General features: G+C 51.7%; 1 pseudogene across 1 annotated transcript; it reads left to right on the plus strand.

Annotated features, from left to right (window-relative positions):
- The first annotated feature begins 537 nt into the window (after nucleotides 1–537).
- On the plus strand, nucleotides 538–960 carry LOC103271911 (annotated as a pseudogene). Its single transcript, XR_505083.2, has one exon. The product of XR_505083.2 is annotated as a 40S ribosomal protein S25 pseudogene (transcript).
- The last annotated feature ends 12,058 nt before the right edge of the window (nucleotides 961–13,018 follow it).

The following is a 13,018-nucleotide window of genomic DNA, read 5'->3' on the forward strand; positions in this document are numbered from 1 at the left end:
ATCCCAGCACTTTGGGAGGCCAAGGTGAGTGGATTGCCTGAGCCCGTGGGTTTGAGACCCGCCTGGGCAACTTGGCGAGACCTCATCTCTACAATAAATCAAAAAATTAGCCGGGCGTGGTAGCATGCACCTGTAGTTCCAGCTACTTGAAAGGCTGAGGCGGAAGGATCGCCGGAGCCCAGCAGGTCGAGGCTGCGGTGGCCGGGAGCAGCCACTGCACTCCCGTCTGAGTGACAGAGTGAGACTCCAACTAAAAAAAATAAAATAAAAAAATAAGTAAATAAGTAAATTAAATAAAAACTCATTCCACAGCATCACTAATAAGTCATGTAATCTCTACAGTCAAACCTCTAAACATTTTTTAACCCATCCTGTTATGAAAAAGATAAAGACATTGGGTAGGTGCCTCCAGTGTAGACAGATTAAGCTTACATATATTTATTTATGGTTTTATACATGTATCACTATAAATACAGCATATCTAATAAGACACACAAGAATAGAAAATATTTGGCCGGTTTTTTTTTTTTCCCGACATCTTAGCGAGGCAGCAGTGGTGTCTGCCGCTCTCTGAGCCTCGTAATGCCGCCCAAGGATGACAAGAAGAAGAAAGATGCCGGAAAGTCGGCCAAGAAAGACAAAGACCCAGTGAACAAATCTGGGGGCAAGGCTAAAAAGAAGAAGTGGTCTAAAGGCAAAGTTCGGGACAAGCTTAATAACCTAGTCTTGTTTCACAAAGCCACGTATGACAAACTCTGTAAGGAAGTTCCCAGTTACAAGCTTATAACTCCAGCTGTGGTCTCTGAGAGACTGAAGATTCGCGGTTCTCTGGCCAGGGCAGCCCTTCAGGAGCTCCTTCGTAAAGGTCTTATCAAACTGGTTTCAAAACACAGAGCTCAAGTAATTTACACTAGAAATACCAAGGGTGGAGATGCCCCAGTTGGTAGTGAAGACTCATGACCAGCCAACTGTACATTTGGAAAAATAAAACTTTATTGAGTAAAGTGAAAGAGAAAGAAAGAAAATATTAGGCCGGGTGCAGTGGTTCATGCCTGTAATCCCAACACTTTGGGAGGCAGAGGTGAGAGGATTGCCCGAGCCTGCAGGCTCGAGACAATATGGCGAGACCTCGTCTCTACAATAAATAAAAAAACTAGCCGGGTGTGGTGTCGCACGCCCGTGGTCCACCTACTTGGAAGGCTGAGGCAGAAGGATCGCCTGAGCCCTGCGGGTCGACGCCGGTGTGGCCGTGAGCGTGTCACTGCACTCCAGCCTGGGCGACAGAGTGAGACTTGGATTCAAAAACAGAAAAAGAAAAAGAGAGTGTTAAGGATGGTATTTAAAACTGAGCATGAATGGAGCGTCTGTTATCTTCCCAGGACTCAGACACCTCCTCCCAGATGGCCTCTAGCCTGCCCCCAAAGCCCACGTCAGCCTCTGGGTTGGTTCCTCCCCTGGGAGAGGTTGGTGTGCTCACCCAGAGACCCAAGGGCTGCTGGGGCGTGGTGTCGATTGGGTGTAGACACACAGGCCGGGTGTGGCAGGACAGGGGACCCTTGACGAAGGCCCTGTGAGCCAAGGGCTGAGCCAAGGCTGCAAGAGCGGGAGGAGCAGGCTGGAGGTCTGAGGCCTCGGCCCTGGGGTGTTGGAGTCCATTTCACAGACTGCTGGAGCATAGACCTGAATTCACCACATTCATCGTGGGGCAGCCGGTGCAGTGATTATCCAGTGAAAGCCAGACAACATTCTTCACCTAACTGAAAATACTGGCAGGGTGCCGTGGCTTACACCTCTAATCCTAGGGCTCTGGGAGGCCAAGATGGGAGGATTGCTCGAGATCAGGAGTTTGAGACTAGCCTGGGCAACGTAGCAAGACTGCGTCTCTACAAAAAAGAAAAAAAAAATCCAAAAATTAACCAGGAGTTGTGGTGTGTACCTGTAGTCCCAGCTACTCGGGAGGCTGAGGTGGGAGGATTGCTTGAGCCCAAGAGGTCGAGGCTGCAGTGAGCCATGGTTGTGCCACTGCACTCCAGCTTGGGCAACACTGACTCAAAACAAAAAGAGAAAGGAAATTGGAAAATACACAGTTCTGGTGAAAATGCTGAGAAGCTGGTGCTTTGAAACACCACTGGTGGAAATAAAAAGGCAAACTGTCTTCCTTGTAAGGCAGTTTGTGAATATGCAGGCATGTCTCGCTCTGCGGCATTTTGCTTTACAGATACTGCACTTTTCACAAACTGAGGGTCTGGGGCAACCCAGGCTGGGGCACATCTGCCCACATCATTCTCCTAACAGCACGTGCTCACTCGGTGTCTGTGGGTCGCATTTTGGCAATTCTTGCAATATCTTAAATTTGTTCACTATTTTCAGTCTGTTATGGAGTGCCACAAACCACACCCATATGAGATGGCGACCCGAGTCCATCAATGTGTATGTTCTGACTGTTCCACCAGCCAGCCTTTCCCTGTCTTTCTCTGTCCTGGGGCCTCCCTGACCCCTGAGACACAACAATATTGAAATTAGGCCAATTAACGATCCTACAAGGGCCTCTAAGTGTGCAAGTGAAAGGGAGAGTCACACGGCTCTCACGTTAAATCAAAACTACGGAGGATGAAGCTTCCAGAGGAAGTTGAAAGCCGAGATGGGCTGAACGCCAGGCCTCTCGCCCCAGACAGCCAGGTTGTGAGTGCAAAGGGACATTCTTGAAGAAAATTAAACATGCTCCTCCAGCCGGGCTCAGTGGCTCAGCCTGTAATCCTGCACATTTAGGAGGCTGAGGTGAGTGGATTGCCTGAACCCGTGGGTTCGAGACCCGCCTGGGCAACTTGACAAGACCTCATCTTTACAATAAACCAAAAATTAGCCAGGCGTGGTAGTGCGCGCCTGTAGTTCCAGCTACTCAGAAGGCTGGGGCGGAAGGATCGCCAGAGCCCAGCAGGTCGAAGCTGCAGTGGCCGGGAGCAGCCACTGCACTCCAGTCTGGGCGACAGAGTGAGACTCCAACTCAAAAAAAAAAAAAAAAAAAAAAATGCTCCTCCAAGGAACGCACGAATGAGAGCGAACGCGCCTTCTTGCTGATATGGAGAAAGTATGAGTGGTCTGGACGGAACATCCAGCCAGCCACAACGCGCCCTTCAGGCAGAGCCTCATCCAGGGCAAGGCCCTCCCTCCCTCCAATTCTACGAAGGTGGAGAGAGGTGAAGTTGCTGCAGAAGAAAAGTCTGAAGCCACCGGTGGCTGGTCACGAGGCTTAAAGCAAGCAGCCATCTCTGTCACACACAAGTGCAAGGCAAGGCTGCAAGTGCTGGCAGAGAAGTGGCAGTGAGTTCCTGGAAGATCCAGCCAAGGTTGCTGGTGAAGGTGGATGCTCTAACAACAGGCGTTCAATGTAGTGAAATGGCCTTCAACTGGAAGATGACATTTGAACTTTCAAAGCTAGAGAGGAGAAGTCAATGGCTGCCTTCAATGCTCAAAGGACAGGCTGACTCTTGTTACAGGCTGAGGCAGCTGGTGACTTGAAGTGGAAGCCAATGCTCATGATCTTTCTGAAAATCTCAGGGTCCTCAAGAATTATGCTACGTTGGCTGGGCATGGTGGTTCACGCCTGTAATCCCTGCACTTTGGGAGGTCAAGGCAAGAGGATCACCTGAGTCCAGGGGTTCAAGACCAGCCTAGGAAACTTGGTGAGATCTTGTCTCTACAATAAATCAAAAATTAAGCTGGGTATGGTGGCACGCGCTTGTAGTTCCAGCTACTTGGAAGGCTGAGGTGGAAGGATCACCTGAGCCCAGTAGGTTGAGGCTGCGGTGGCTGTGAGTGTGCCACTGCACTCCAGCCTGGGCAACAGAGTGAGGTTTTGACTCAAGAAAAAAAAAAAGAATTATGCCAAGCCCACTCTGCCTGTGCTCTGTACATCGAACAACAAAGCCTGGATGACAGGACGCCTATTTACAGTTGGTTCACTGAATATTTTAAGCCTACTGTTGAGACCTACTGCTCCGAAAATAAGATTCCTTTCAAAATGCTACTTCAAGCTGACCATACACCTGGTCACCCAAGAGTTCTCATGGAGAGGTACAAAGAGGTTCATGTTGTTTTTGTGCCTGCAGACACAATATCCATTCTGCAGCCTATGGGTCAAGGAGTTGTTTCGACTTTCACATCATTTTTTTTTTTGAATCATAGTCTCACTCCGTCGCCCAGGCTGGAGTGCAGTGGTAAGCTCACAGTCACCCCGGCATAGACCTGCTGGGCTCAGGTGATCCTTCTGCCTCAGCCTTCCAAGTATCTGGAACTATAGGTGACTGCTACCATGCCCCACTAACTTTTGATTTATCGCAGAGACAAGGTCTCGCCAAGTTGCCTAGACTGGCCTCAAACCCGCGGCTCAGGCAATCCATTTGCCTCGGCCTCCCAAAGTGCTGGGATGACAAGCTGAGCCACTGAGTCTGGCCGACTTTCACATCTCAATAATTAACAAACACATTTCACAAGGCTACAGTTGTCCCAGAGGGTGATTCTTCTGAGGGATCCAGGCAAAGTACATTGAAAACCTTCAGGAAAGGATTTACCCTTCAATGCCACTAAGAACATTTGTAAGGAGGAGGTCAAAATATCAACTTCCACAGGAGTTTGGAAGAAGCGGATTCTAGCCCTCGTGGATGACTTTGAGGGGTTCAACACTTGAGTGGAGGGAGTCACTGCAGCCGGGTGGAAACAGTGGGAGGACTCGAACTGGAAGCGGAGCCTGAGGATGGGAGGAACAGCTGCAACCTCGGGACAGAACTTTAGGCTTCCTGAGACAAGATCCACTCCTGGCGAAGGTGCTGGGAACGCTGTTGAAATGACAGCAAAGGCTCTAGAATATTCCATAAGCTTAGTTGATAAAGCAGTGGCAGGATTTGAGAAGATGGACCCCCATTTTGAAAGAAGTTCTGCCACGGAGAAAATGCTACCAGACAGCATTGTGTGCTACAGAGAAATCTTTTATGAAAGGAAGAGTTCTGGCTGGACTCAGTGGCTCAGCCTGTCATCCTCGCACTTTGGGAGACTGAGGCGAATGGATTGCCTGAGCCCACAGGTCCGAGACCAGCCCAGGCAACTTGACGAGACTGCGTCTCTGCAATAAATCAAAGAAAATTAGCAGGGCATGGTAGCACGCGCCTGAAGTTCTGGCTACTCGGAAGGCTGAGGCGGAAGGATCGCTGGAGTCCTTCAGGTCGGTCGAGGCTGCGGTGGCCGTGAGTGTGCCACTGCATTCTGGCCCGGGTGACGGAGTGAGACTCCAACTAAAAAAAAAGAGAAAAAGATAGGAAAAGTTCATCAGTGCAGCACACTCCACTGCTGTCTCATTTTCAGAAACTGCCACAGCCACCCCTACCCTGACCAGTCAGTGCCATCAACATCGAGGAAGGACTCACAACTAGTGAAACAATTATGACTTGCTGAAGGCTCAGATGATTGCTAGCATGTTTTTAGCAATATAGAATTTTAAAAATTAAGGTATCTACAATGTTTTTCTAGACATAATGCTATTGCACACTTAATAGATTTCAGTATAGTGTAAGCATAACTTTTATTATGCACTGGGTAACAAATAAATTCACAGGACTTGCTTTATCATGATATTAGATTTATTGTGGTGGTCTGAAACCAAACCCCAAATATCTCCAAAGTAGGCTTTTATATAAAAAAAAAACACCCTAAAAACTGGCCAGGCAATCATACCTATAATCACAGTAGTTTGGGAGGCAGAGGCAAGAGGAATGCCTGAGCCAGCGGGTTCAAGACTAGCCTGCACAGCAATCTTCATTGTAACTGTAAAAACTTGGAAGCAGATTGAACGAACAACAGTGGGAGACCAGCTAACAAGGCTCATCTGCACAGTGGAACACAAACCGTGCTGGAGAAGAGCGCTTACTGGCATGAGAAACTCCTGATGGAAAGAGTGAAGTTACAAAAGAGAAAGTCTGTTATGATTTTGCCATGGTTTGAATTTCATGTGTTGGAAATTAATCCCCCAGTTCACATGTTGATGGTATTTGGAGGTGGGGCCTTTGGGAGGTAATCAGGATCAGATGGGGTCATCAAGGTGGGGCCCCCAGATGGGACCGGTGGCTTTGTAAGAAGAGGAAGAGGGACATGAGCGGACACGTACACGCCTGCTCTCTGCCATGCGATGCCATCACCATGCTTGACTAGCAAGAAGGCCCTTACCACATGCCACCCCTCGACCTTGGACCTCCCAGCTCCAGGAGCATAAGGAATCAATTTCCTCTCTTGGTAAATGACCTAGTCAGTGGTATCCTATTATAGGAATGCAAAACAGACTAAGACAGAGTCCAACTTTTTAAAAAATTTTTCATTTTAAAGATGTGGGGTACAATTCAGGGTTAAGTATGCAAATGTTCATTAAGCAGGTACCTTTGTTGATGAGGCTGATTCCAACTTTTAAGAATATGTACATGGCCAGGCTTGGTGGCTCAGTCTGTAATCCCACACCTTTGGGAGGCTGAGGTGAGTGGAATGCCTGAGCCCGCGGGTTCGAGACCCGCCTGGGCAGTGAGACCTCATCTCTACAATAAATAAAAAAATCAGCCGGGCGTGGTAGTGCATGCCTGTAATTCCAGCTACTTGGAAGGCTGAGGCGGAAGGATCACCAGAGCCCAGCAGGTCGAGGCTGTGGTGGCTGGGAGCGGCCACTGCACTCCAGTCTGGGTGCCAGAGTGAGACTCCAACTCAAAAAAAAAAAAAAAAAGAATATGTACATGGAAAAAAGATCAGAATATGAGCCAATCGTCAATTCCAATTCTATCTGATTGTGAGGAGTAAAGGAATTTTTTAAATATATGCTTTTCTGTATTTTCTAAAGAGTTTATATGGTTTGAAATATAATTTGTAAAACATCACAGTCGTGATGGTGAGAGTATCACAATGATAAGAAATGACACGGCCTCACATAAAACAGTGGCAATTAGGGAGGAAAGTCACATTTAGGAAATGCCTAAAAAGAGTGTCATGGGCTCAACGGTGTCCCCCAAATTCAGGCATTGAAATCCTAGCCCCTGGTACTTCAAGACGTGACTGCATTTAGAGAAAAGGCATATAAAGAGGTAATTAAAATGAAACGAGTTCATGTAGGTGGTCCCTACTTCAATGGCTCACGTCCTAATAAGAAGAGACGAGGGCCAGGCCCAGTGGCTCATATCTGTTATACCAGCACTTTGGGAGGCCAAGGCGGGAGGAATGCTTGAGCCCAGGAGTTTGAGATCAGCTGGGGAAACATAGGAAGGCCCTGTCTCTACAAAAAATAAAGAATTAAAACAAATAAAATAGCTAGCTGTGGTGCATGCACCTGTAGTCTCAGCTACTTGGGAGGCTGAGGCGGAAGAAGGATCACCTGAGCCCAGGAGGTGGAGACTGCAGTGAGCCGCGATTGTGCCACTGCACTCCAGCATGGGTGACACAGGGTTTGTTGGTCGGATGGACTGTTTTTGAATTCTCTCTCCATCCCTTCCTAGCTGTGGGCTGTGCATAACTTATTACCATATTTGGAACCTCAACTCCCCATCTGTGAGACAGAGAGGATCACAGGGCCTCCCAGGGCTCCTGTACCATGTTAAGTTCCAGAATGCGGTTGGGCTCAGTGGTTCAACCTGTCATCCCAGCACTCTGGGAGGCCGAGGTGAGTGGATTGCCTGAGCCTGTGGGTTTGAGACCAGCCCAGACAACTTGGCAAGACCTCGTCTCTACAATAAATCAAAAAAATTAGCCAGGCGTGGTTGCACACGCCTGTAGTTCCAGCTACTTGGAAGGCTGAGGCGGAAGAATCACTGGAGCCCAGCAGGTCGACACTGGAGTGGCCATGAGTGTGCCACGGCACTCCAGCCTGGGCGACAGATTGAGACTCTGACTCAGGAAAAAAAAAAAAACGTTCCAGAATGTTCCACAGCAGGTGCTCACACACAGTGGTGGCTATCTCTGATTTGGTAGGAACGAGGGCAGGGACAGAACACCTGCCGAAGGGGTGCTCCGAGGAAGGTAAGCATTCGGGGAGACGGAGAAGGAAGCCTCAGAGAGGCAGGAAGAGACGGGGGCGAGCATGTCAGGGAAGGATGTCGAGATCAGAGAGGGTCAAAAGATAACAGCTGGGGCAGCCCCGTGACATGCCAGAGTGACGTCAGGCAAGTCAAGCACTGAGCAGAACGCCAGGGCATGGGAAGTCAAGGAGCAGAGACGTCGCCTAGAAGTAGATGAGAGATGAGGGGGCGGGGCGATAAGAGCTATTCCCTTAAACGTCTCCTTTATATTGAGTCTCAGACTCCCAGCCTTAAGCGATCCTCCAGCCTCAGCCTCCCAAAGCACGAGGATGGCAGGCATGAGCCAGCCACTGTGCCCGGCCTCCCTCACCCTCTCCTGAGGTAACTAGTGGTCGTGGCTGTGAAGTCTGACAGCCCCAAGCGTGCTGGTGGCCGGTTGGAAAAGCACACGATGCCAGGGAGTGGAGATTTGCCAGGCAGCCAGGCAATAAAGAACAGGACTAGGGCCTGTCTACAGAGCGTGGACGTGGGCACCAGCACATGTTGGACTATTTACAAAGACACAGATGTGACATTAGGGGGAAGAGGGTGCTGGGCCTTCACCTATTGGCTGGCCTTGCTACTCCAAATGGAACTAGAGCTGAACTCCTGTGGAATTATGCAGTTACTAACATCAAAATGGGCCGGGCACGGTGGCTCACGCCTGTCATCCCAGCACTTTGGGAGGCAGAGGTGGAAGGATTGCCTGAGCCCAGGTGTTTGAAACCAGCCTGGGCAACATGGTGGGAACTTGTCTCTACAATAAATTAAAAATTAGCTGGGTATGGTGGCACATGCCTGCTGTGGTTCCAGCTACTCGGGAGGCTGAGGCAGAAGGATCACCTGAGCCCAGCAGGTTGAGGCTGTGGTGAGCTATGATCATGCCACTGCACTCTAGCCTGGGCGGCAGAGTGAGACCCTGACTCAATAAATAAATAAATTCAGAATGGAATAGGATCCATGACCCACTCCAATGCCTTATCTCAGATTCTTCCCTTTGGAAGGCTGTACACCCTCTGGGTTTTTTCGTTTTTTGTTTTTGGTAAGATGCCAAGGCTCCCTCTTCTGGGAACTAAAGTCACTATCTTCTTATTCACGTGAGCCTGTGTGAGATGAGCCCAACACAGACACGTCGAGAGTCAAGTGCTTGTCAATGTTGTACGGCCTTCAAGCCAACACAGGATGCATTTCCTCTTTGGATGTGTTTTTGTTTCTCTCTCACAATTCCTTTCAACCTCTGTCTCTGCAACGTCACGCCGATGGCGGCCCCACTGTTTGCTTCTATTAAAAACCTACTTGAGGCCAGGCATGGTGGCTCATGCCTGTAATCCCAGCACTTTGGGAGGCTGAGACGAGTGGATTGCTTGAACCCAGAAGTTCGAGACCGGCCTGGGCAATGTCACGAGACCTCGTCCCTACAAGAAAATTTAAAAATTTACTGGACATGGTGGCGTATAACTGTAGTTTCAGCTACTTGGGAGGCTCAGAGGTCAAAGCTATGGCGAGCCATGACTGTGCCACTGCACTCTAGCCTGGGCAACAGAGTGAGACCCTGACTCAAAGAAAAAAAAAAAGCCTACTTGGAAGAAAAGCAAAAAACATGAGCCAAGTGCTGGGAAAGATGCATCCCCTTGCTGTAAATGTGGTGCTAACAGGATGGGGACACGTGAGGTCAGCACCGATCTCAGGACTCGAGGGGCTTGGTGTGCCGTCCGCCGAGGGTCACCTGCACTCAAGGCATTTTTTTACACGTCACCATCTCTGAAACGGACATGCAGAAGTGTCCTGTGGTTGAAGACATCCCGTCTCTAGCGGTGCATGAGCTGGTGGCAGATGCCCCACAGATGGGGCCTTGGAGGTGTGGGGTAATGGCAGGCTGTGCCCTGCCCCCAGGACACTCCCCGAGAAAAGCCGCCGCTGACGGATGGGGGCCTCTGGGTCAAGGAGTGAGCTGGCCGTGCCACACGCAGCCCCCGCCACGCTGCCCACAGTCGGCGTTCAGGCAGGTGTCCGGCTGCTTGGGCTGAGAACACATGGGTCGTGGCCTCCCATCGGGTGGGTCCTCTCGGAGCCATCCAGCCGCCCTGCCCGAAACACAGGCATACGGTGTGTGTGTGTCCCTGTCTCTTTCTCTCTCTGCTTCTTTTGCTCTCTTTCTCTCTGTCCCTGTCTCTCTGTCTCTTTCTGTCTCTGACTCTGTCTCTGTTTCTCTCTCTGTCTTTATCTTTCTCTGCCTCTCTCTCCCCTCTGTCTCTCTCTCTGCTTCTGTCTCTGTCTCTGACTCCCTCTTTGTCTCTCTCTCTCTCCCTCTCTCTCTCTCTCTCTGTTTCTATCACTCTCTGCCTCTAGCTCTGTAGCTTTCTCTCCATCTCTGTGTCTCTGTCTCTCTCTGTCTCTGTCGTTTTCTGTCTCTGTCTCTGACACTCTCTCTCTCTGTCTCTCTCTCTGCCTCTGTCTCTGACTTTCTCTGTCTCTGTCTGTGTCTCTGTTTCTGTCTCCTCTCTCTCTCTCTCTGCCTCTGTCTCTCTCTGTCTCTGACTCACTCTCTGTCTCTGTCTCTCCCTGTCTCTCTTTTTCTTGCACCCCCAGCCCCGCCAAGCCCCCTTTTCCCCGCCCAACCTGGCAGAGCCCTTGCCCAGCCTCGGGACGGGGGTCTCTCTGCCTGGGCGAGTCACGTGGGCACTCCCCCTTGAACTCGGCCTTGCCTGTTGGGTGCCATCTGGGGTCTCTAACAGTAAAGACCCCCTGTCACGCTCTGGCCCCAGGGGCCAGGCCCAGACACCCACAGGAGACTGTGAACCCCACGCCTCCGAGGGCCCTCCCTGCCCCGAAAGCCGCACACGCTTTCTGCCCCTTCCCAGAAGGGACCTGGGGGTCATAGTGACAGCCTGGAAGGTCTCGAGTCCCTCCAGGAAGAATCTGAGCTGCCAGCACGTGCCCTCAGTGCCATAACGGGCAGCAATGGCGCTGCCGTGAGCGTGACATCTGTCACAGAAAGGCCCGCGTGCCATCCTGGGAGGGAGAGAGGCCACACAGCTCCTTGTCCCCATCTTTGTGTGACCCACGCAACCTCTGAAAGCGCATTTGCCCGTGACAGGCAGAGCTGGCCCGGGAGACGGCCACCCACGGGCTCCACTGACCAGATGCCACAGCAGCGGGCCCGGCGGGGGCCCGTCTTGACCCCAAAGGCCGCGGGCCCCTTTGTCACACCGAGGCCACACCACGGTCCCCTGAGGGGAGTGAGGCGCCCCAGCAAGCATGACCTACCTGGGACGCGGGTCTTCTTCCCCGGGAAGCCGAGCTCGTCCGAGAGCTTGTGGATGGCCGTCCCCATCTCTGAGCCCGGCCCCCCGAGGGGCCCAGGGAGACAGCTGCGGGCGGCCAGTGGCCCTGGCTGGCCTGCGGGGCTCAGAGTCCCCAGGCCGGAGGCCCAGCCTCCTCTGCTCCCTGTCCTCACGCGCTTTTCCAGCTGGCCATCAGCATGCTCGGCCACTCTGCTCACGGGGCTGTCAGACTTTGACCACCACAACTGCTCGTTCCATAGGCCCGGGGAGGCTGGGTGCGGCAGCTCGCACCCGTAATCCCCGCGATTTGGGAGGCCGAGGTGGGAGAATCGCTTGAGGCCAGGAGTTTGAGACCAGCCTGGGCAACATAGTGAGACCTCGTCTCTACAAAAAAATTGAAATATTAGCCAGATGTGGTGGTGCGGGCCAGGGATCCCAGCTCCTCGGGAGGCTGAAGAGGAAGGCCCGCTGGAGCCCAGGAGTTGAGACTGCGGGAGTGATGGTCACACCACTGCACTCCAGCCTGGATGATGGAGACCCTGACACAAAAAAACAACAAAAGGGAGGGAGAGGTTAAGAAAGCATCTCAGCCGGGCTCGGTGGCTCAGCCTGTAATCCCGCGCCTTTGGGAGGCTGAGGTGAGTGGACTGCCTGAGCCCGCGGGTTTGAGACCCACCTGGGCAGCGAGACCTCGTCTCTACAATAAATCAAAACATCAGCCGGGGTGGTAGCGCACGCCTGTAATTTCAGCTACTTGGAAGGCTGAGGTGGAAGGATCGCCGGAGCCCAGCAGGTCGAGGCTGCGGTGGCCGGGAGCGGCCACTGCACTCCAGTCAGGGCGACAGAGTGAGACTCCGACTCCAAAAAAAAAAAAAAAATGCATCTCGTTGTTGGGAGGGGCCTGTTATGAGGTAGTTAAGGCCTCAGGGCCCAAGTGCTGTAGGTGAGCTGTGTGACCCTCAGCGACTTACTTAACCTCTCTGTGCCTTCATTTCATGTGTAAATTGAGGAAAATGGTAGTTCTCGTTTCACTGAGTTTTGATAAGAATGAAAAGTGCCAAGCGTGGTACCCAGCTTCATGGTAAGCGCCCTACAAGGTTGGGCTGTGGGCAGAAACCCTGGGCGATTCTTGCTGAGAAAGTCTGGGTTCTGTGCAGGCAGCTGATTGGCTGGGGCACTGGTTTCCCACTGTTGTGAAGAATGCCAAGAACGCCCATTTCATAGGACAATTTTTTTCAACTTTTCAATGTACCTCTTTTTTCTATTTCTGGAGACAGCGTCTCAGTGTCACCCAGGCTGGACGCAGTGGTGCGATTACAGCTCATGGCAGTCTCCCCCTCCTCTCACCTCAGCCTCCCACATGGCTGGGACTGCAGTTGTGCACCATGCTGGCGAATTGAACTTTATTTTTGTGGAGACGGGGTCTCACTACGTTGCCCAGGCTGGCCTCGAACTCCCAGGCTCAAGCGATCCTCCCACCTCAGCCTCCCAAAGCTCTGGGATGACAGGCGTGAGCCACCAAGGCCAGCGCAGTTTCTTAAATTCTTGAACTGGGCACCCCTGCTGCCCGATGGTGGCCTGCATGGTCCCGACGGAGCGCTCCGTCCCCTTGGCAAGGTGCCTAAGAAGGCAGGTGGCCAAACCCCGTGAGAGCAG

Source organism: Carlito syrichta, unplaced genomic scaffold, assembly GCF_000164805.1.
Source record: "Carlito syrichta isolate Samal-C Ts95f unplaced genomic scaffold, Tarsius_syrichta-2.0.1 Scaffold312002, whole genome shotgun sequence".
Taxonomy (NCBI): domain Eukaryota; kingdom Metazoa; phylum Chordata; class Mammalia; order Primates; family Tarsiidae; genus Carlito; species Carlito syrichta.